The sequence below is a fragment of the Phalacrocorax aristotelis genome, chromosome 12 (genome assembly GCF_949628215.1).
Source record: "Phalacrocorax aristotelis chromosome 12, bGulAri2.1, whole genome shotgun sequence".
Classification (NCBI taxonomy): domain Eukaryota; kingdom Metazoa; phylum Chordata; class Aves; order Suliformes; family Phalacrocoracidae; genus Phalacrocorax; species Phalacrocorax aristotelis.
Genome location: NC_134287.1, coordinates 4,024,797 through 4,045,368, shown reverse-complemented (window position 1 = coordinate 4,045,368; position 20,572 = coordinate 4,024,797). Strand labels below are relative to the sequence as shown.

At 45.7% G+C, this 20,572-nt stretch overlaps 1 protein-coding gene and 1 long non-coding RNA gene across 2 annotated transcripts in view; one reads left to right on the top strand and one right to left on the bottom strand.

Annotated features, from left to right (window-relative positions):
* LOC142063741 (uncharacterized) lies at positions 1 to 3,729 on the bottom strand. Its single transcript, XR_012662849.1, has 2 exons — positions 3,430 to 3,729; positions 1 to 3,046 (listed from the first exon to the last, which is right to left on the bottom strand). It is a non-coding gene; the product is annotated as an uncharacterized LOC142063741 (long non-coding RNA).
* A 360-nt stretch (positions 3,730 to 4,089) lies between these two features.
* The window catches only part of SLC16A12 (solute carrier family 16 member 12), a 36,736-nt gene continuing 20,253 nt past the window's right edge, over positions 4,090 to 20,572 (top strand). The window contains exon 1 of the mRNA XM_075107837.1: positions 4,090 to 4,398. The gene's annotated coding sequence lies outside the window, so the exon portion shown is untranslated. The remainder of the gene's footprint in view (positions 4,399 to 20,572) is intronic.

Here is a 20,572-nt window from a genome sequence, read left to right as displayed (position 1 = left end):
TGTTATCAATGGGCATATTTTATTTAAAGGAGTATATTAAAGTTTAAAGCAAACAAACTCTTTCCCCGGCCTGTGAACACAACAAATACAACAATTAGACAGTAAAAACAGAATTGAAAGTAGTCCTAGCTGTTAAGCTGTGCATTTCACAGTTGAGCCGTAGGGAAAACATGTCCGGAGGCACAGCATACCCTGGGAGGGGGGTGAGGAGCTCTCCCTGAAAGCCCCAGCAGTCGGTGAGTGCCAGTTTTGTCTGAGGTACAGCCAGTTCTCGCCAAGTGACTGGTTTTCTGTGGCATGGAGAATCGGTGGTGGCTCCCCATCGTCTTTTACGTGGTATTACGTATTGGTTTGGGAAATAGGATAAAGACGACCTGCGCTGCCCGCAGGCTTTGAACCCAGTCCAGCCTTCTTTAGCCTGTGCTCTTCCCCAGGGGTTGGTACAGGCGAGGGTGAGGTGATGATGAGCAGGGTAAGCTGCTAACACCGGCTCTTCAGAAGAGCCACACATTTATCATGCAGCAGGGAGAGCAGAAACATAATGCCATGACAAGCTGTAGAGCCACGGAAATGGTTAGGTCTCCTCAGACTAGAGCAACAATACAGGCTGTATTCGATGTCGGATTCCTGTATGGATTGAAACAGCCCAAGCCTCTGGTCCACAGTCCAGTGGATGTGGAAGAGAGACTGGAATGGCTGTGCGAAGGCTCGCTTCCAAGGACAACTAATTGAAATTTATTATTCCCATGGTGTGAAAAATTCCAACGTGTAATTAAGTTTTTCTTCTGATGTGAAAAGAAATTTAGACGTTTTGAAATTTTCCTTTTTCCACCAGAAAAGCCTGCTAGCAGGAAGCCTAGAAGGCTGCCAAAAGAAAGTCATTTAGCAGACAAGGTTTTTTTTAAAGCTCCTGCCTTTTTATAGCTACAGAACCACATTTCCATAGAACATTTGTTTTGGTGAATCTGTGTCTTCTAGTGAAAAATTGTTGCACTGGAAAATTCTGGCTAGCTGGAGTACTGATCTTTGTAAAACACATGCATCAAAATGTGTCCAGAAAGCTCACCGCGTGTGCTCAGACCAGGGGTTTCAATGACGGACCAGGACTACCCCAGATAAACAGCGGCAAGGCAAGAGGTTTCAAATGTGGGGGCTGGTAATCATTAAAAGGAGTTGAATCATCCTCTGGTTCTACTAATATTAAGCATTGATCTGCCCATACTTAATTTATTTCAAGACAGAGAGGATATTTCTGCCAGAGTTCCAAAGATTCTGGAAGATGATATACTCGATTAGGCAGAATAGGTTGCAAGACATACCTGCACCTAGTTCTGGGTGTCATTCTGGGTTTTAAATGCTTTTTTTTTTTGGTGTGATGCCGTATGATGGTCTTAAGTTCCAGGAATTGCCAACGTCCACGTAAAAAGTGAGGGTGCCACGGAATAACAATTGCACACCCTCTTTTTTCTAACCCAGGTTCCGTATATGACACTACACAGCCATGTCTTTTGAGGAATTCATCAGAGCCTTTTGATGTTCTGCTTAAGCCCTGTGTTTCAGTAACCAACAGAGCTTGCCTGCACCTGCGGAAAGGAGCCTCCGCTCCCAAGTGGTGAGTACATCATCTTCTCGCCTTGGAGTCAGCCAGGTTTGGGCTGTGGCTACCGAGGGGGAACTGAGGGAACCACAGGGACTACAGTTTCTCCAGCCTGTGATGGCATTGGCTTAATATCTAGAGCTGTTGGGGAAGCTGTATCCCCTTGACTATAGGGTGCCAAAGGTTGTAGATCCAAATGTTAGTGACCAGATCTGGAAATGTTCCTCTCAGCGTGCTGTTATCGAATATCCTGTACTGGCAGCCGGCTGTATCAGGGAGGCGGAAGAAGAGGGCAGAGGAAGGAGGGTAGCAGGGTATTTAGTTTGCCACAGCTAATTGTATATAAGGGTTCAATCAAAGAACACACTTCAAGAACATACTGCACAGGAAGGCCATTAATCAACCGTACCGTGGCACCTAGCCATCCTCCAAACTGTAAAAGCATTTATCTTACCCATTAAATTCCATGGCATTACAGTTTTTGATTACTTTTGTGGCTTGGAAAGCGTTAAGAGGGTGCAAAAGTATTATTCTTGTTTACATAGGGAGCAAACCGAAACAACCCCCTTCCCGAGGCCACTGTCTTTGCCTGGTCACGCCCTCCGGGTGAGAGAATGTACTCCTTGGGTATCGTGGTTACAGCAGCTCCACGGGAGCGACATGCATAGTCCTGCAACCCTGGAGGGATTAAGGTTCTTACAGGTGAGTTATACTGTGCTACTTGTCAAACTGCTAGGTGGAGCAGTGCAATGGATCGTTTATCCGGTGTCAGCGGCTGAAACTTGTGTGGGAAAAATCTGTGCTAGCAGTGACAAGAGGAAGCCCATCGTGAATGTGTAAAACATGAACGTAAACCAAATCCTTGTATTTCCATTTTTGTTAGACCGTTGCTCCAAAGAGCCAAATGAAGTCAGGCATGTCGTTTGGGTGATACCTAGTTTGTGATACGTCAGTGCTGAAAATGAATTTATATAAAATTTACACAGCACAAAAGCGTGTTTTTCGAGTAGTTACGGTGCCGATGGCCAGGTCAGCAGAGTATGAGCCGTGTTACTGCCTCTCTGTGCACTCCTGGTGTGTACAGTACACGATGTGGTTCCGCACCACAGAGAGGAAAGCATTACCTGTTGTTGACCCAGACGTCAAAATGTCAGCAGCCAACTTAGATACCCGCTGCCGGTCCCATCGATGGTGGGGAGTTGTCATAGAGACGCTGCCCCCCGGACTTGCGGAGGAGATTTGCTGCGATGCCGAGATCCCCAGTCTCTTGAGCGGTGGCTTAAATGCACAGAGTGCCTTGTTCAGAGCTCTGTTATCTGGCGGCGTTACACAGCACAAATAAAGCCTCTCGCAACTACGTTAACAGTTCATTTTTGGCAAGGAAAATCTTTCAACGTGAAGCACATTTTAATCCAGGTAAGGTTAAAAACTTTCCAAAATATTACAGAACTGTAAGAACAAGATGAAAAAAAATCAAAATCTCACCAAGGAAGTAAGAGCTGCACTTTTTTCTTGTTCAAGAAGAAGTTTTTATTACCCACGCAGTTGGTAGGGAAAACCTAGCCCTTTTTCTCTACAGCTGCTGTGAGCCCTAGGAAGGGGAGCACTTGTGCTAGGGCAGCTGTGCCCAGGTGGTGTGGGCTGCCCAGGGGGCAGGAGGAGGGGGAAGCACTCGTACACCCGTCTCTCCCAGGCACCTCGCACCACTGTCCTGCACAGGGTAGCTCTGACACCTGCAAAAGGGAGTCTTTTCCAGTTAATGGTCTGTCCCGAAGCTGCCGTGCTTGCCCGAACCGTGTGTGCTTCCTTACGGTGAAGGATTTTGAACTTACCGTGGAAGAGCGGTGCAGCAAACGCCTCGCAGCCACCCTCTGCTCCGGCTCTGCCTGTGCACTCCTGGGGGCTTTGCACTTGCCGCGAGGTCCTGGGTGAAAGACAGGAACCAGGCGGCCCCTGTCTGGCCACAGTGGTGGGGAAGGATGAGAAAAGGTCCCATTTTATCTTTGTTCTCATGGAAAGTGTCACAGCATGTTTAATGTCCCAAAGACCTGCTGTTTCCCAGATCGCGTCTGAAAACCCACGCACTATTCAGCAGGCCGCTTAGTTTATCTTCCTTCGATAAACAGAAGGCTGCTGGAATTTGAAACTTGTTCCAAGAGTCTAGAGTCCAAAGCTTGCCAAAATCTGGGTGAGTCCTCCCCCTGGTCTGGGGTTTGGAACTGAGTTTCAAAATTCAAAGAGTAGCGAGCAACAGCAGCACGACTGCTAAGGGCGCGCGGGGCGCGTATGTGACAGAGGGTCCGTACGCACGGGCTTTGGTGTTACTCCCGCTCCGAATGCTGCCTTAGAACGGTTTAAGAATACCTTCTGAAATGCCTGAGAACACGGATCCAGAAATCCCAGTGTGGGCTTTGTTTTGATGGGGGGGGGGGGGGGGGGGGGCGGGGAAACCCCGCTCTTAATGCACTGTTGAGCCGCCGTTTTCACGTGGGTGAAGGTGTCACGCACGGAGGGATCCCCGGTCCCGCTGGTGACAGCCTGGCGCAGCCGGAGCCAGGGGAAGGGACCCCCCGCCGCCCCCCGCGCTTTGCTCGCCAGCCCCCGCGGTGGGCGGCGGGGGCGGCTCCCGCGGGCTCCGCAGCTCCGTGGGGAGCGGAGCCGGGGGACCCGGCGGTGCCTCCTCGCCCCGGCTGCCGCGGGCTCCGCTTTGCAAAGCCCGGCTCACGGCGTTAGAGCCCGGCCCCCGCCCCGGGCCCGCGGGGGGCAACGCGCCCCCGGAGCCCGCTGCTGCAGCCGCGCAGGTAGGGGCTGTGCGGGGGCTGCGGGCTCGCCCCGAGAGCTGCGGGGGGGACCCCGCGGGGGTGCGCTCGGTGGGGGGCGGGGGGCGGACGGGGCCGGGGGTCGCGGCGGGGCGGGGCGGGCAGCGCCGGGGCTGCGGCTGCAGCTGAGCCGCGTTCGCGCTCTGCCCGCTTCAGGGAGCCTGGAACGGCAGAAACGGCACAAAAATCTAGCAAAAAAAAATAATGAAAATTTAAAAAACTATAGTAAACCCCACCATTAAATTAAGGGGCGGTAGGTATGTGCCTACACACATACAAGCTGTTGGTTAGATAAAGCGCTAATCAGGCAGTTAAAGAACAAACAGCATTTCAAGCTGCTAGATGGCATGAGGAAAGCTTAATTATCTTATTTTTCCTGTTGTATAAGCAGAAAAAAATATAACTGTTTAGAGACGGCTGAAAACAGTGGCCGAGCGGGGCTTTGCTGCGCGGGTGCGGGTGTGCAGCCCCTCCCGGCTGTCACCCCCCACCTCCCAAAGTGGCTCCCAACAGCTCTGAAAAGGGAGGCGCAGACCGCTCAGCGGCGGCCTGGGAAGAGCTGGGCTGTGAAAGTGGCTGGTCGCAGCGATCCTGATGGGCCTTGATGCTTTTTCTGGCGTGTTGGCGTAATTCATTTCGAGGAGAACACTTAAACCCTTGCAGGACTTAACCAGGTGTGCAATGCATACTCGGACACGTGCCTACACCACCACCTGGCCTTACAGGGATTTTGTGACCGCAGGCGGGCTCCCTAAGTTCAGGAAACTGTTCAATGAAAAAATAATGCCAAAAGGGAGAATGAGTATTATCCTTATTTTGAACTTTCTGATAACTTGCCTCTCCTGCGTTGTCGTGTTCTGTTTAGATTCTCTCGGGGTAAGTTGTTAATTAGGCCTTTGGGATGAATGTGTGCGGTAGCCTTTTGACGGCACCGATTTCATTGAGGTAACAAGCTGGTCGGGGTAGCGGAGCCTCTTCGCTGTTGTAGGTCCCCTCCTGCAGCAGCGACGGGGAAGCGTTTCCGTTAGCGCTGGGAAGGCCGAGGGTAACGTGAAACTTAATGAAGTGAAACAGGATGGCATTTTGCTCGGGCTGGATCTGTTATGCCTCAGTTAGGGCCGTATTATTACTCACCTTAAACCACTAGCTGTTACTGTGTCTTCACGTGAATTTGCTTACCTATGTATTGCTCGTTACTGTATGTGCGTTTTGTTTTTGCACCTGTGTTATACTTCATTTTTACTTTTTCCATCTTTTACAACAGTGTAACAGAGGCTGCATTTTCATGGAAGGTTTCTCAGGGCTTCTCTTACGGGTTTCCACGTTAATGCCTTTAAAATTCAATCATTAACTTTTGCCTTAAACGCAAGTTGGAAAGCCACGATGAAAGATAGCGTAGAGCAGTGTGAGACTTTATTTTATAAAGCTTTATCAGAATTTATTTACCTCATACATAAAAGGGGGGAACTTCCTATAAGCTCAAAAGCTTATTTTCCCCCAGCTTGCATATTCACCTCAGCTACATGCTGTGTTTCATTTAGCCGACGAGTGCCTTGCTACATTCCATCTCCGGACTGGATTTGCTGCCTCAGTTCTTGCCCGCGGCTGCGAGGAAGGGGAGTAGGAGACCCCCCGGGGATCCCTTCCAGATCCGTATTCCCTGGCCAAGATCCTACGGACCAGGCACGGGGCGGGGGGGGGGGGGGGGGGGGAGATTTTTCAGATGTTTTGATGCAATTGCTTCCTCGGGGAGAAATTTGGCATGCGTTTCCTCAGAGACCCGTGCTTGCGTAAGCAGCCCCCTGCCACCCGCGGAGCTGTACTCGCACAACCGTTTGCGGGCTGGTGGCGAGCCGCATCAGGGAACCGCCGTGGGTCCAGAAGCGCCTTTTCTTCCTTGGTTATCAGTTACTTTTAACTCCTATCTGTCTGCCTGCGTGGCTGCCGTGCCAGGGCTGAGAAGGTGGCCTGGCAGGAGGGGACGCGCGGCAGGGAGCAGGAGGTAAGGGCTGTTTCGGCCGGCATTGCTGCTGCTCCTGCGAGAAGTAATTGCTTGTCAAATTGTGGTCAGGAGTAGATGACGTGGTTATCACAGTTGCTTGGAAAACGTAGCTGAATGCTCAGATACCTGAATGCAGTGTGTGCACGTGCAGTTAGCCGTATACACGAAGAACTGAGTCTGTGTTTCTGTTGTAATCCTGAGCTTTCACTTAATGATTTTACTCTTGTGACGTATAGCTATGTGTTTGCGTAACTTCGGGATACGTTTCCCATACTCTTCTCACTTGCAGTATGGGGGTTTCAAAGCCCATTTTTCTGGAAAATAGACCTAGGCATTGTAAGGGTATGAGTTTTATTAATCAGATTACATTCAGCTGGGTAGGTGGATGCCTAAAATTCTAACAGGGAAGATTAAACCACCCTTAAGAGGGTGCCTCTAATCCTAGAGACCGCAATTATCACCTGCATGCAACTTACTCTCTTCTGCACGTACATATAATGGGAAATATACTTTTGACTGTAGCACGGACCTGCTGTTAAATTCTGAATGGCAGAAGTGATTAAGCAAATAGCACTGTTTTAATTGGCATGGTGAGACTGAAAAGTCAGTGGAGCGTAAGCTTTCTGTAATCTGCTATGACTTGTTCCAGTCTGGGGACCATTGATGCTTTTGTGCATTGTTTTAGGACTTTGTTTTTGCCCTCATTCTCACTTTGGGCACTTTGCTTCTCTGCCATGATCCTATTGCAGCCAGTAAGAAAATACTTTCAGCGCGTCAGCTTCTGTGTGGTGTGTGTGCATACTTAGAGAATGCTGGTACACTTTCTGGTTCACAGACCTTGGAGGAGTAATTACTTGCTACTACAGTCTCTATTCAACAGAGGAAAATCACAGAGTTTTTCTTCTTCTAACCTAAACCAAGAAACTGTATGAGGATTAAGAAAAAGATGTTCCCTTTACTGTTTGTCCTGTGGTGGGTCACTACAATGGCAGTCTGGATTATCATCTTAGAGTCTCATGTAGATTTAAAAAAGCAGATTTACAAACAAACAAAAAACAAAAAAACCCTTCATGTTATCCATTCTTTCTAAGGGGAAAGGGGTTTCTTGGCAGCAGCCTTATGAGAGACAAATACATCTTTCAAATGCTATATTGTTGCCTGTATTAATTGGCATACATTGATGTGCCTGTGAGCAGTAAAGCTGCAAGCTAGAGCTTGCCTGCAGGCGGTGGGCTCCCAGCCTGTGGTATGGAGAGCTTTGGAAAGGTGCAATCCTTTAAAACCAAAATTGAAGACATCCAGACTAATCACTCATTTTTTCTTCACTGACAATGAAGGTGTTTTCAGCTTATTAAACTGCAGAGATAGTTCTGTTTTCTTCTCTGGGAGCTGTCTGCACCTCCTGTGATGTGGTAAGTGGAGGAGCAGCTGCCAACAGGGCTATATATCTATTCAGCTGCTCTGGATGAAGATACCTGGATGGAGACTGTCTTTCTCTGGATTGTCTCTTTGTCTCTCTTAAGCTTATGGGGTGCTGGATGTAACTACATGCAGGGCAAGCTATGATCTTCTGGGTACAAAATCCTTGGAGTTAAGGTCCCTTATCCTTCTGCGTTTGGAAGCAGCATTCCCAGCGTTCAGTGCCGGCGGGCGGGGTGGTGCTGTCGGCCCAGCTGCTCAGATGATGCCTGTCTGGCACGGTTGCGGACACACCGTGGTGGGACGGGTCTGGATCCCACAGGACACGGGTATAGCCAGGAGGCACATGCAGTATCTTTCCTTTCACTGTAAAAGCAAAATCCATCACTTTTGTCTCTGCAGCGTTTTAAGCTGCGCAGGCCCCTGAGGCAACAGGCCATCGCTTCGGCAGCGGGATAACTTACTTGGAGGTAAGATTAGCTAGCGATTTGTGGCAGACTTCTTCCGCAGAGCCTGCAGCAGCTGGGAATTGTGGAACTGGCTTGAGGGAATGAGCCAATAAATTTTATTAGCAAGTTGGGACGAGCTTAGTCTTAATTCATAAAAATCTCTCAGTCGCTTTGCATACAATACGAAAGCCATTGAATAGTTCTCAGCTGCAGTTCAGTGTTGGAGAATTGCAGGATATTTCTGCTGCTTTTCCTTGGGACTTAAAACAAATGAAGCAGCACTTTTTGTTGTTCTTTTGTTTATGTGTCGTATTTATTAGTTTCTGCTTGTTTCATTTGGTGGGATAATGAAGTGAGAAAGCAGTAAAAGAAGTGGTGTTTAGCGTTTGCTTTTAGACTGCGTTACCGGTTTTCACCGGAGGGTTGTTGGTCTCTTCTTTTCCTTTTCTGATGTTTTACTGTGAGATGATTGTCTGAGCTTTGGTGTCAATGCTGCCTCGGAGCGTTACGTAAATGGCGGAGAAGAACGAAGCAACTTTTCTATGTGTTGCGTGCCTGGTCTGTGGTGTGGTTGCACCTCCACACTCGTACGCACCAGGAATGGGGTTTGCAAGTTGATGCAAAGTGTAAGTTGGGTAATGCTATTTAAGTTAATAGAGTTAAAATTAATGTAAAAGCAATACATCTGAGGTAAGCCGGTCTCCTTTTACTATTAAACATTATTTTCTGTAACTGTTCTTGTCACAAGAATCTATTCAGCCTCTGGGGACTATGGTCCTTGAATGCTTTTTGAATGGCAACTACGTTAGTTGCTGCCAGAGGATCATCATTAACAGTGTCCAGAAATAATGGTAATGCGCAACCCTAGGCCATATGTGGATATTTAGTTATAATGTACATTATTGTTCTTTTAACTTTCTGGCAGGTTATTTGTAAGTCTTTTCTTTCCAACTCTTCAAGTTTTTTGTGCAACCTGGGAGGGACTGGGAATTAGAAGTTTTCCTTCTGCTAGGTGAGAGCTGGCCTGTGCTTGTCGAGAGAAGTGTCTCTTCTGGACCTGACACTTGGTGATACCATCAAAATTATACCCCTAGCTTGCCAAGAGATGTGACCGAACTTCTGGGATCCCTCAGCTGTCTCAGTTTGCCAGTGTCCTTCCCTTCACACACCATTTATACTCCATTTCTTCTGGGGTAACAGTGCACCTGGTCTTCAGAAGCTGTTCTTGAAGTCATTGTAAGCATTCGGTAAGAGTGCAGATGAACATACCGTAACAGAAATTTCAGTTCTTGATTGTGAAGTTGGAAGCAAAGTTCCAAATAGGAGAAAAACAGAAGAAGAAAATATTGCCTTGTGACATTTAACAACTGAAAAGTGTTTCCCAGCCATTGCAGAAGATCCTAGAGGCAAGATTTGAGTAGAAAAACTGAGCAGAGGTTTTAGCTAACAACCACCAAACTCCTGCACCCCCGTTTCTGAATAGGACCTGACGGTAGTTTTGTAGTTGGGAATTTAACTCCTCATCCTCAGTGCTCAGCAGGACAGTGCTGACCTCTTTCTCTCCCTTTGTTCAAGATGGAAATGGTCTCCTGTCTGTCACTTTTTAAAAAATTATTTTTTTTTTTAATTCAAAGTTCCTTCCTTCCTTCCTGCAGTTTCTGGTTTTCTCCCAGAGTGGATGTGATGACTAACATTTCCCAGATGTGAAATGCAAATGTGGGAAGTGGGATCTTTCCCCTGCCTCTCTAGAGGTTTCTTGGAGTCTGTGGTTCTGTTGAGTTTCTTAATTGATGTGTCCCTCCTGATTCAAATGGTTTTCCTGCTGGCCACAGTGGTTTTGGGGCTGTTACAGTACTTAATAAGTCATGCCTTAGAGTGTTCATTGTACACACATCTTAAACTTGGTTGGTTTTGAGAGTTTCTTGAAGACCACACAAAACTTCTTAATTTAGTCCACTGATATAGGCAAATACCTCCCCCTCCTGCCCATTTTAGGGCTTATCTCATCAAGTTGTCATGTTTGACAGTATCAAGCTCCTTCGACAGAGGAGTATTTGGAGCTGGTTCAGCAGCCTGCTGCTTGGTGCACGGTTGGGAACCCGGTAGCAGAGGGCTGTGCGCTGCTTGCCTGTGGTCACTGTCCCAGCTCCTCCCTGCTCTGCCTTCATTTGCTGATTCTGCGATGGACTGTGTGATCCCACGTGAAATCACATGCATCACTCGCAAGCTTTCCCCAAGGTACCGGGTATTTGGATTGGTAATTTCTTGTCTTTGGGTTTGTTCCTCTCCTTCGGAGGCCCCTGTAATCAGCCCTTCAAGCTCATCTCCTTTATTTCCCCATAAAGGTCACTAAAAGAACAGGGAAAGGAAGAGCTGAAATAAGAAGAGTCAAAACCAAAATGGTTCCACTTTCAAGGCACGTGCCAACTTCACCTGTCGCTGGAATGCTGCGTCCAGTCTCTCAGCTACTGAGGTTGAAATTTCCCGGGCCAGGGCATCACACCCAGCCTTGCCTATGCAGGCGTGGCTCAGCGTCAGTGTTCAGTAAATACCCACAGCTGGTTTTACAATGCGTTGCAGCACAGAACTTGTTGGGAGCACGGGGGCTGCCTTTTGCGTCACACAGGCCAACTTCTGAGTTCGTAACCCAGCGTTTTGAGTTGGCGCTTAAAGAATCAGTATGATGTGATATTCCCATTTCGTTGTGCTGATGTTGTTACACCTCTCATGAGAAGCAGTTTTTAATTCGTTAGAGAAAGAAACATTGCTGGTAGTTCACACTTCTTTTTTTAAGCATGGCAGCCTTTGTTGCATTAATAGGTGAAGAAATTTGGCAGAAAATAAACCCCATTGCAATCCAGCTGCCCCTCAGGTGTCAGAGGAGCTGGGGGTGGCTGGGCTTAGATTCTGAGCGACGCCCGATTCAGCCCTGTCAGGCCGGTCGTGGGATGCGCTAGCAGTACAATCACGTTAGCCTAACCGTGCTCAATGACTTCTCGCAGCCAGATTCACTCACAGTGCGGTTTATTGAAGCAACAGAAATACAGGTTCTTCTTGGATGGCTGGTGATAAATACGCTGTCTGCAAAGCACGTGCAAGTATAAAGCACTAAAACACAATACACAAAATAACGACCTTGTTCTCTATATTTCCCAGGGAATCGCTCGGTACAACCAAGTGTTCGAGTCTTACCCAATGGGCGCCCCTATGGGCGGGAGGAAAGGTTCAGCCCATCGACTGATCCCAGTAGTCTGCGATGGTGTCTTCCCTAACGTCCCTCTCTCTTGGGGTCATTTTGAACTACTTCACATTTAGGTGGAGCTTGAGTGACTCTAGTCAAACATACTTTTGTTATTGATTGGTGTAGAAATTCCTCACTTCGATTTAAAGGTACAGACCAGGAGAAATTCAGAGCGCGTGCTCTGTGAGGGGTGGTTGTGCCTTGGAGATGGGTAACTTTGGGATGGAGGTGTGTGTTTTGGTATTAAAATGAGGTTCTAATGAGCAAAGTTCATCCACAGGGCATGGTTTTGCAATTGTAGGGTTCAGGCCATGGCGTAGTTCCGTGGCTCCATCTAGTTTCCGGACCTGCAGTGATTTATGGATGAGTTTGGCTGCGGAGCCTTTGCTCCACTCCCTCCTCCAATTATCTCTCTTAGAGCTAGTGCACCGAGTGCCCCCAGTGTTGCTAACATCTACGATTGCAGGTTATGTTGCTTAGGGAACAATCGCTGAAATGATTTTCAGCATGCCAACTGTATTTCACCCTGGAAGCTAACTTTTATGACATGTGGCTGTAACTTCAGCCTCGATCATTTCACCTTCAGTAATTATTCCACAAGCCTTCCAGATGAGATCCCGTCAGGTTGGATAACAAACCACTGCCCATCTCCTCTCGCCGTGATCATGTCCTGTGCTGCAACATGTTCCTGGAGAGTTCTCTCCCTGTTGGCTGTATCTGTTGGCAATCCTGCTTTCATGCAAATATCCCCTTAAATTACACCTTCTTCCATAAAGGCTTGAAAGTTACACTGTCTGAGCTGCTTAATCTAACAAACCAACACTGCTTGTTTTGGATAAAGCCAATAGGCATTTGGAAAGCTTCTTCATAAAGTGCCCGCTGCCTGTTGACTCCCTCTTGCTGTCATTACTAAACTTCTGTAATAGAGATTTTTGTCTTTAATTAGCCTGGATGGTCCCTGGGGCAGCTATAGCATGATAGCAGCAGCAGCAAGCAAAAGTGCCTTTTTTGAAGGGAGTGAAAAAAGTCCTGTGGGCAGAGAGAATATTGAAATGGAAATCAGCCGAGAGGAGCAGCACTTCCCCTCTTGAAGGGGCTGAGTTAATACAATGACCAGGTAATTTCTCCACTTGAGTGATATTAGCACTGTGCTCAAGTAGCATCTGGGGCTTTTTGTGTAAAAGCTGTTTTCATTATTAAGTATAGGATTAATATTTTCTGTTTCCTCGTCTGAAACAGTTCAGACAGTTTCTCTGTGCATCTGATATCTGGGCCACTTACAATACAAAATATTTAATATGGGAAATGCAGCTGCCATAAAATACAGCTTGATGACAGCAGAGAAATCAGCATTGGATGAAGAATGTACTGAATGCGGCATCACAGCTGATCACAAAGGGCCCTCAAACTCTCAGCAAAAATATGCAATTTGTGTCATTATGTATTGAAGGACCTGGCTTCCACCCTAAATATGTGAAAATCTCAGCAGTCAAAATAGGATGTAATTGGAGAACAACAAAATTGGTCAAATTACATTTTCATTTTTCCAAATTGACACGTGGCCACAACGCAAACTGGCAGGGCAAAAAAGCTTTGTAGCAGAGACATCCCTGTGCGTCCCAGCCAGAGCCGGCTTCCTGCAGAAGCAAACGCTGTTATATCTACCCTGTTCTTTAGCTCCGTGATGCAGAGCAGAGATCCCAAGCTTTGAGCAGTTCCCGTTTTGGTTTGCTTAGGGATCCAGATGCCGAGTGTGTGGGGCAGCGGAGCAAGGCAGCGCAAGAGAGAGCTGCGATTCGTGCCCTGCCTCATCCACCACCCTCTGCTCTTCATGAAGCCAGTGGTTCATCTCTTTTTTGTTTGTGGTCAGAGCTCATTCTGTTCGTGTCCATTTAATTTAGCCTGATGGAGCAGCAAGTTGGAAAGAATAAATCGAATTATCTCACACAGCTAGTTTATTCTTAATAAAGTTAATGGAGTGGAGAGTCATCTCCGGGGAGCAGCAACCCACATGACGTAGTTCTGCCTTTTGCTGATGGTGCATGCTACACAGAAACAGCCCACACATCACTGATGGTAAAATGACACTTGTCAGAGTGTCCAAGTCCTGCTTGTTTGCCGGAAAGGATGGGATAACAAAATACTTCAAATACGAGCTCTTGCGTGGCCATCTCTGGCATATCGCAGCGGTATTTTGCAGAGGACTCCTTTAGTAGGCGACTTCACTCTTTTAATTTTATCCAAATGAGAAAGTAAATCTTGGGAGACAGCTGTGAGAACCTGGTACACGGAGCTACTCCTTGGACAAATTCCTTGAAAATTAGAAAAGTTAGTCTCATTGCTCCCAGAGAACACAGCAAGCACGTAAACGATGTCAATGTATCAGTGCCTCCTAACAGGGAAGGACGACGCAGTTGGCACTGAAGCACTAAATAAAAACTGGGTGGGGGAAAAAATGGAAAACCAGAGGATGTGAAGGTGGAGACAGGCAGGATAACGTGTGAAACAAGTAGGGTGGCTGTGAAGGAGGAAAAGGAAATCAACTGGTATTTGATGACTGATTAGAAGTTGGTTGGGTTTGGTTTTTTTTTTTAATTCAGGTGAATTGGGAATTTTGTAGTGATTTAAAATTGATCAAATGCAGCCTGCCCTAATGTGCAATGCCTGCTTAAGAAGAAAAATGATCTAACGATGCAGGATTTGGAGTGTGCAACAGAGCTTTGCTCAGGAAGGTTCATAGGCAGACATTGCTAGCAACACCCTTCAGGTGTTTTTCAGGCTGCCAACATACAGAGGTGTTACTTAACTGGAAATGGAAACTTAGCTCTGTGAGAGATCTCTTATCTGAGAAATAGATATTACTTTAACTTGACCTTAATTTTTGTTTATCAGTTTTAACTTGAGATCAAGATTATCCTTCTGTTAAGCTGTGGATGAAGTTACGGGTGAACCAACAGTTGCCTGTAACAACTCTTCTTTGGGATACTCCAGGTTACTCTTTCAGGTAATTCAGAAGGTGCAATTTAAATAATGCTATCATAATAGTTATAGTTTATTCCTTAGATGGGGTGAGTTTGCATTGTAAATAGAAGATGGTCTTGAAAAAAATCACTTGGGCCTGTCCTCTTTCAAGGAAAAAACCCTTAATTTCACCTAGAGAAGATTTTAAGGAGTATCATCTTCTGTGTATCAAGTTATAAACATTGTTTTTAGACGTAATTTTTGTTGTCTGATAATTCTTGAGTTATTTTTTGCTGCTTTTGTCATCCGTGTAATAAGCTGTTTAAAGTGAAACTGATCCCACTAAAAGGATTATTGATAATGGGATCTAATTAAAGGACAATTACAAGGTTGGCTGGAATAACAGGATAAGAGGATAGCTGTTGAGTCCTTCATTTAAGTCTCTTGTTTCTTGGTTCCCAAGTTGACATGTGGCGAGACTTTGACCAAACGATACTTATATGGCTGTCCGACCTGAACAGCGAGCAAATGCATCTTCACGATGGCTCCCTGACCAGCAACGTCAGTAAGGAAGCTGAGGACTCCTTTTTTCTTTTAATTTAAACTGTCTCATAATTCCTGTGAGAGCACGGTACCAGGCTGAAAGCCTATACTTATCTCTACAATCTTTTTCTGGATTTCTTAGCCATGTGTTTGTTTTTATAAACTTTCTAATGCAGTGGTTCAAGATACTGTGATGAGTGGCCTGCAGTTGGTCTGCAGGATCACGTACAGCAGCAGCGCCTGCATAGCTTGCTTCTGAAGTGTTTCTATTTGAGAGTTTGCTGGTAGGAGTGTTTGGGTGTTCTGCGGGGCATTTAGCAGGGTGGGCCGGTTATGTGGTTGTAAATGCTCTGCTGCTCTCAGCTGCTGTAATTAGGACTGGGTTTAACAGGAAGAAGAGATGGAGCAATTTTTTTTTTTTTCTTAGATAGCATCAGACTCTCTCTTTTTTTTCGTTTTCGGGTCCTTTAAAATTTCACCTTCTATGGGCCTTCCGTACCACTGCTGTCTAACATTTAACAAGATGACTCCCTAATGTCTTATCTTGCTGCTCCATATGGGCTCTTCTCCTCTTTCTTTTGTAGCTATCTGTCTTTTCTGTGTGGCTATTGAAGAGAAAAGACAAACATGATACAACCTGGGGAAAGCGGTTTCCTGTTTTCCTACGTTCATTACCCCTACTGTAACTCAAACTTCTCTTCTGTAAAATTTCTGCCCTCCCTACTTAGAGCTTAGTTTTCCTGCCGGAGGCACCCTTGGGTCCTTTGCTGCAGAGTCCTTGGTCTCGTGCTTTTTATGAGTTAAGCTCATCCCAGGCATCTGTGGTCAGCTATTTTTCCAAGCATTCTCTCCAATTACATTTCCATTCCTTAAAAGTGACCCATAAGCATGTTTGGACACTTACTGTAATACTCTGCTTGCTGACAGTTCTGTGTGACTATGGAGCTGAGAGGATACAAGCTGAGGAGCTGTATGGGAGCACCAGAGAAAATGAAAATGGAAATTAACTTTTAAAGAACTGAAATAGCCAGAGATCTGGAGAGCAAAGGTAAAACATCCTTAAGAGGACAGGTAGATTTTTTTTCATGTTTCACTTACCAAAGCAAAAACATTCTCTATGGAGAGAAATGTTCTTTAACATAAAATTGGGCAACTGTATTTCTGGGCTGCAATACTAATTAGCAGAAGTACACCCTTAAGTAGCATGGAAAGTTCCTGCTCCTCATTCCTGAAAATGATGTAATCAAGCAGCTGCACCAGTATTCACTCAGCAGAGGGAACTTGAGGCACTTTTCTCAAAGCTTTTGTTGTGGTTTAACCCCAGCCGGCAACCAAGCCCAACCCCGCCACTCGCTCACTCGCCTCCCGGTGGGATGGGGAGAGTGTTGGAAGGGCGACAGTGAGGAAACTCCTGGGTTGAGATAAAGGCAGTTTAATGGGTAAAGCAAAAGCCGCGCACACAAGCAAAGCAAAGCAAGGAATTCCTTCCCTCCTTCCCGCAGCCAGGAGCTCAGCCATCCCCAGGACAGCAGGGCTCCATCAGGTGTAACGGTGGCAAACGCCATCACTCCATGCTTTCACGATGTGCGTGCTGTCAAATACATTCTTCCTGGCCAAAGATTATTTTTTTTTCCTATGGCATGCTAAGAATTTTTCCTCTTGACCTCCATCTGTTTCCTTGTCTTTCATTTTAGTATTTAATGTTTCCTTCCCAGCTGAGCAGCTTCCCTGTTGCTATTTTCTGAAGTCTGTGTGCAGTGACGCACACGTAAGCCGCCTTGTACAGAGATGGGGTCGTTGGTATGTACCTATGGCTATATTATTTATATATAATATATATTATATAATATATTATGCTTTTTTTTAAAATAGAGTAAATGTTATTTGTGCAATGACTTCTCAGAAATACCTAACTCTGTAAAGCAACATTCATCAGTAGTTGCTGTTGGAAGCCTATCTGACGAAACAGCAGACAGCAAACATCCTGGTTTTTGTCTTAAACTGTTGTCTTTCCAGTATTTAGAGATTTTTTCTTCCATTCCTGCTGGGGATTATATTAATACACCATTGTATATGCAGTAGTTATATATTATCATTCTTAAAGAAAAATAGTGGCTTTGAAATAGTAGTAGGGCTATCTTAACTTTACAGAGTTCAAAGTTTCAGCTGAAAACCTCCCAAGAAAAATAATGGTCCCAGTGAGGGTTTGCTGTCATAGGGTGCGTATTGTCCATTAGGAGAGCATGTATGGCATTAAGTATCCTAATAGCTTTGTTTCAGAACATTAGCTTGTGCGAACGAAGGGAAATAACCTGCCTTGCCTTTTCACACCTGATTAGGTTTCGCAAACAAATCTTGCCTATTGAAGGAGAAGATGCTGAACTGACGCTCACAGCAGCCCTAGAACATCAGATAAATAGAGGCAATCTTCTGGATAGCTTGTTCTGTAGGTACAGAATTTGTTTTCTAAAAGAGACGTCTCCTTTCCCTTTAGAAAGCACCTGCGTAACGTTCACATCTTGAAAGTTAACAGTGAAAAGTATTTTTCTGTGTGAATTGTTAAAAACCCGACAATGTTACTCGGGCTCTGAACACTTCAAGAGCAGGGGAGAAAGATGTCTTTGTTGAAGTGCAGTTCCTCATTTGACTAAAACCCAGCCAGAAGGCTCAAGGACATTATGAACCAAATCAGTTTTGCATAACTTGAGTAAGGGTTTTCCATAAAGAGAAGGGCTGAAGAGATGACAAGTGCGAAAGAGCTCCAAGCTCAAGTACCTTTTCTGTAAGTACGTCACGGAGGTTTCTAGGTGAGGGCGTATCGGTTTCCGTGGTTCTGCCTCCCGCTTTCTTGGCTTCCCCTCTGCCGGGGAGTGTCTGGGTGCTGGGTGGCGGCTGCCCCAGGGCACCACGGAGCAGTTGCCAGCACTTTCCCAGGCTGTGACCCCCCGCCAGGCGTGTGTGCTGGAGCTGGTGTCCGTCCGGTTGATTCTTATCAGAGACAAGACATAAAAGCTGGCAACAACCACAGCTTTGGGGTGGCCTTTGGCACTTCCAGGTGTGTGCGGGAAGATGTGTCTCCATAGTCATCAGCCCCGTGGTTTTATGCAGGCACAGCTGCAGGGTTGGTGCCTGAGCACTCCTGGGGGGCCTGACAGCATCCTCATTTTCTCTGGAGGGATCAGGAGAGCATTTGCTTGGGTATCCCCTTTGCCAGGTCATCTCCAGGTAACCCGAGAGAGGTTGGCTTTTGGGTCCTTATCACCAAGGTAGAATTTGGGGTGCAGAATCTGTAGAAGGGGAGAGTAGTGATTTCCACAGACTGACTGTGTAATGGTCTAAGAAAAAATGTCCTATTCTCTCATGTTCCCTGGCAGCTGTGCAGTGGTGTTCTTTCTCAGGGCAAGATCTTCCTGAAGATGGAAAAATTAATATACCAGATGTAGGAAAAGTGTCAGCTGAGGACTGCTTCGAATAAGGACCCTTTTCAGCATTTCCCAACAATTATGGTTGTATGTTAAATTTCTTTAAGAGTATAATGGGATATTAATAAATGCCTGGTGATTCAGAACATGATTGTACTATCACATACTTAAGTTTAACAGTAAATGTGAATTGCTTGACAAAATCTTTAGTCATTATTGATGATATACTGTAGATCTCAAAAGTAACAGATAAATGCAGTGTAATTATAAATCAATAAATATATAGGTGGTTCTGTAAACAAACAAAAAACCTTCCACAACTGTTGCCTACCCACCATGTGTTTAAAAATAAAGATTAGAAATAAATATTAGAAATATTAGGAAAACGTAGAAATATTTTAAAACATAGAGATATTAGAAAAACAATAAGCATCAGACAATTTTGACATTATCTTATGCTCTCAATATATACCGATATGTCATCAGCAACCCCTCAACTCCAAAAATTACAGAACATTGTCTTACAAGTCTTGTTGTGTAAATGCAGTTGTTGGACAGCAGAGACTGATATTTTTTTGTAACAATTTTTGGCTATTCTCACTTATTTGCAGGAAGGGGAAAGAAAGATGGTAAAACGGAGGCAGTGAGGGTTCCATGTCCCGTCCCCACCTCCAGCGGGGCGGCTGCTGGCTATCCGTCAATTAGTACCATTCTCCTTTCAGGGAGAAAATACGCGTTTGATGGAACATGGGTGACCGTAACCTTGCTAAGGGTTCCCAGTGAAAAGTGGTGAGCGCTGCGCTTGCTAGTTTAAAAACCTTTCAGACCGTTGATCAAAAATGCACATTTCCAGATGGGATTGAGTACGCTACAGTTGAGCTTTCTGTGCAAAGGGGTTTTCCCAAAAAATATTATTTTACTTTTTCTTTTTTTAACCATCTACGGTTAACGTGCATTATTTAAGGACTAACCTACCGAGAAACTACGTTAAAGGGTCAAAAGGTTTCCATTATAGTTTGCTTAACCTTTTGCTGTAGACACCTTCTGTCAGGCTGTTGTTTTTCTGTTAGCCCCATGCAGTGGTTGCCAGAGAAAAGTGAAGTTCATGTTACATTTTTCATCCGAGTGCTACCAACCCAGCAGACGGTACCTGTTTCTGCTGGGGCTCTAGCCGTGCGATTCGGTTTAGCAATTTCTGGGGTATTTGACAAATCAAGGAGCCAGAGTTGCAGAGCGATGGTTGTGGGAGGCCAGCGCGGCTCTTCCTTTCCCAGTGACACGCATCTCGGTAGGGGAGTAACTAATGAATGTTGTGCTGTTCTACCATCTTTTTATCATCCTTTTCATGTTTCTGCTCTGAGTATTTTTGCTCTGGGATAAAGGGAGTTTTCCCAACTCCTGTCCCTCTTTGGCACCACCTCACTCACCCATGCCCCTCTCTGGCACCTCCCTTCTCTACCAGCTGTTTAACATCCCTTTGGTTTCCACCTTGCTTATCCTGTTCCCACGTCTGTCCTCTTCAACAGCTGTCTCCCTCCCTTATATGCACAAACCGAAGCAAATGAAGATCATTTGCTGCTCAGCATAGTGATGGGACTTAATAAGCTGTCTCTTCTCTGTCTTGATACGGTTTGGGTGGTGGGCAAGTTTTATTAGATATTTGTATGGTGCCTAGCACCGTGACACCCACTCACTGACGGGAAGTCCCGAAGTCCTTCTAAAATACAAATAGGTTATTAATGTTGCTCTTATTCTGTATCATAGGGAAATCCCTCCTTAAAACTATAAAAGAGGTTAAAGATTTGCAGAGTAAACCATCCAGATTTATGCAGGTATATTATAAATTTAAAAATGGAAAAAGTTATTACTCTCTTTCTTAATATGCCTCTGGTGTTAGTGCTGTGACAGCAATTAAAAGTCAGGGGGGTTTGTGTGTTTGTTTTTAATTTTTTTTTCCCCACTTAGGTTCTGCCACAATTCCCTAAATGGACTTTCGGGTAAGTGGTTCGTGTTGTTAACCATTGTAACAGTGCTGGAGAGGTACTGAATTTATGGAGATCTGAGAAGCTGAGTGTGTATCCTGCTTCTACAGATACACACAATCCTCAGGCTTACTGGC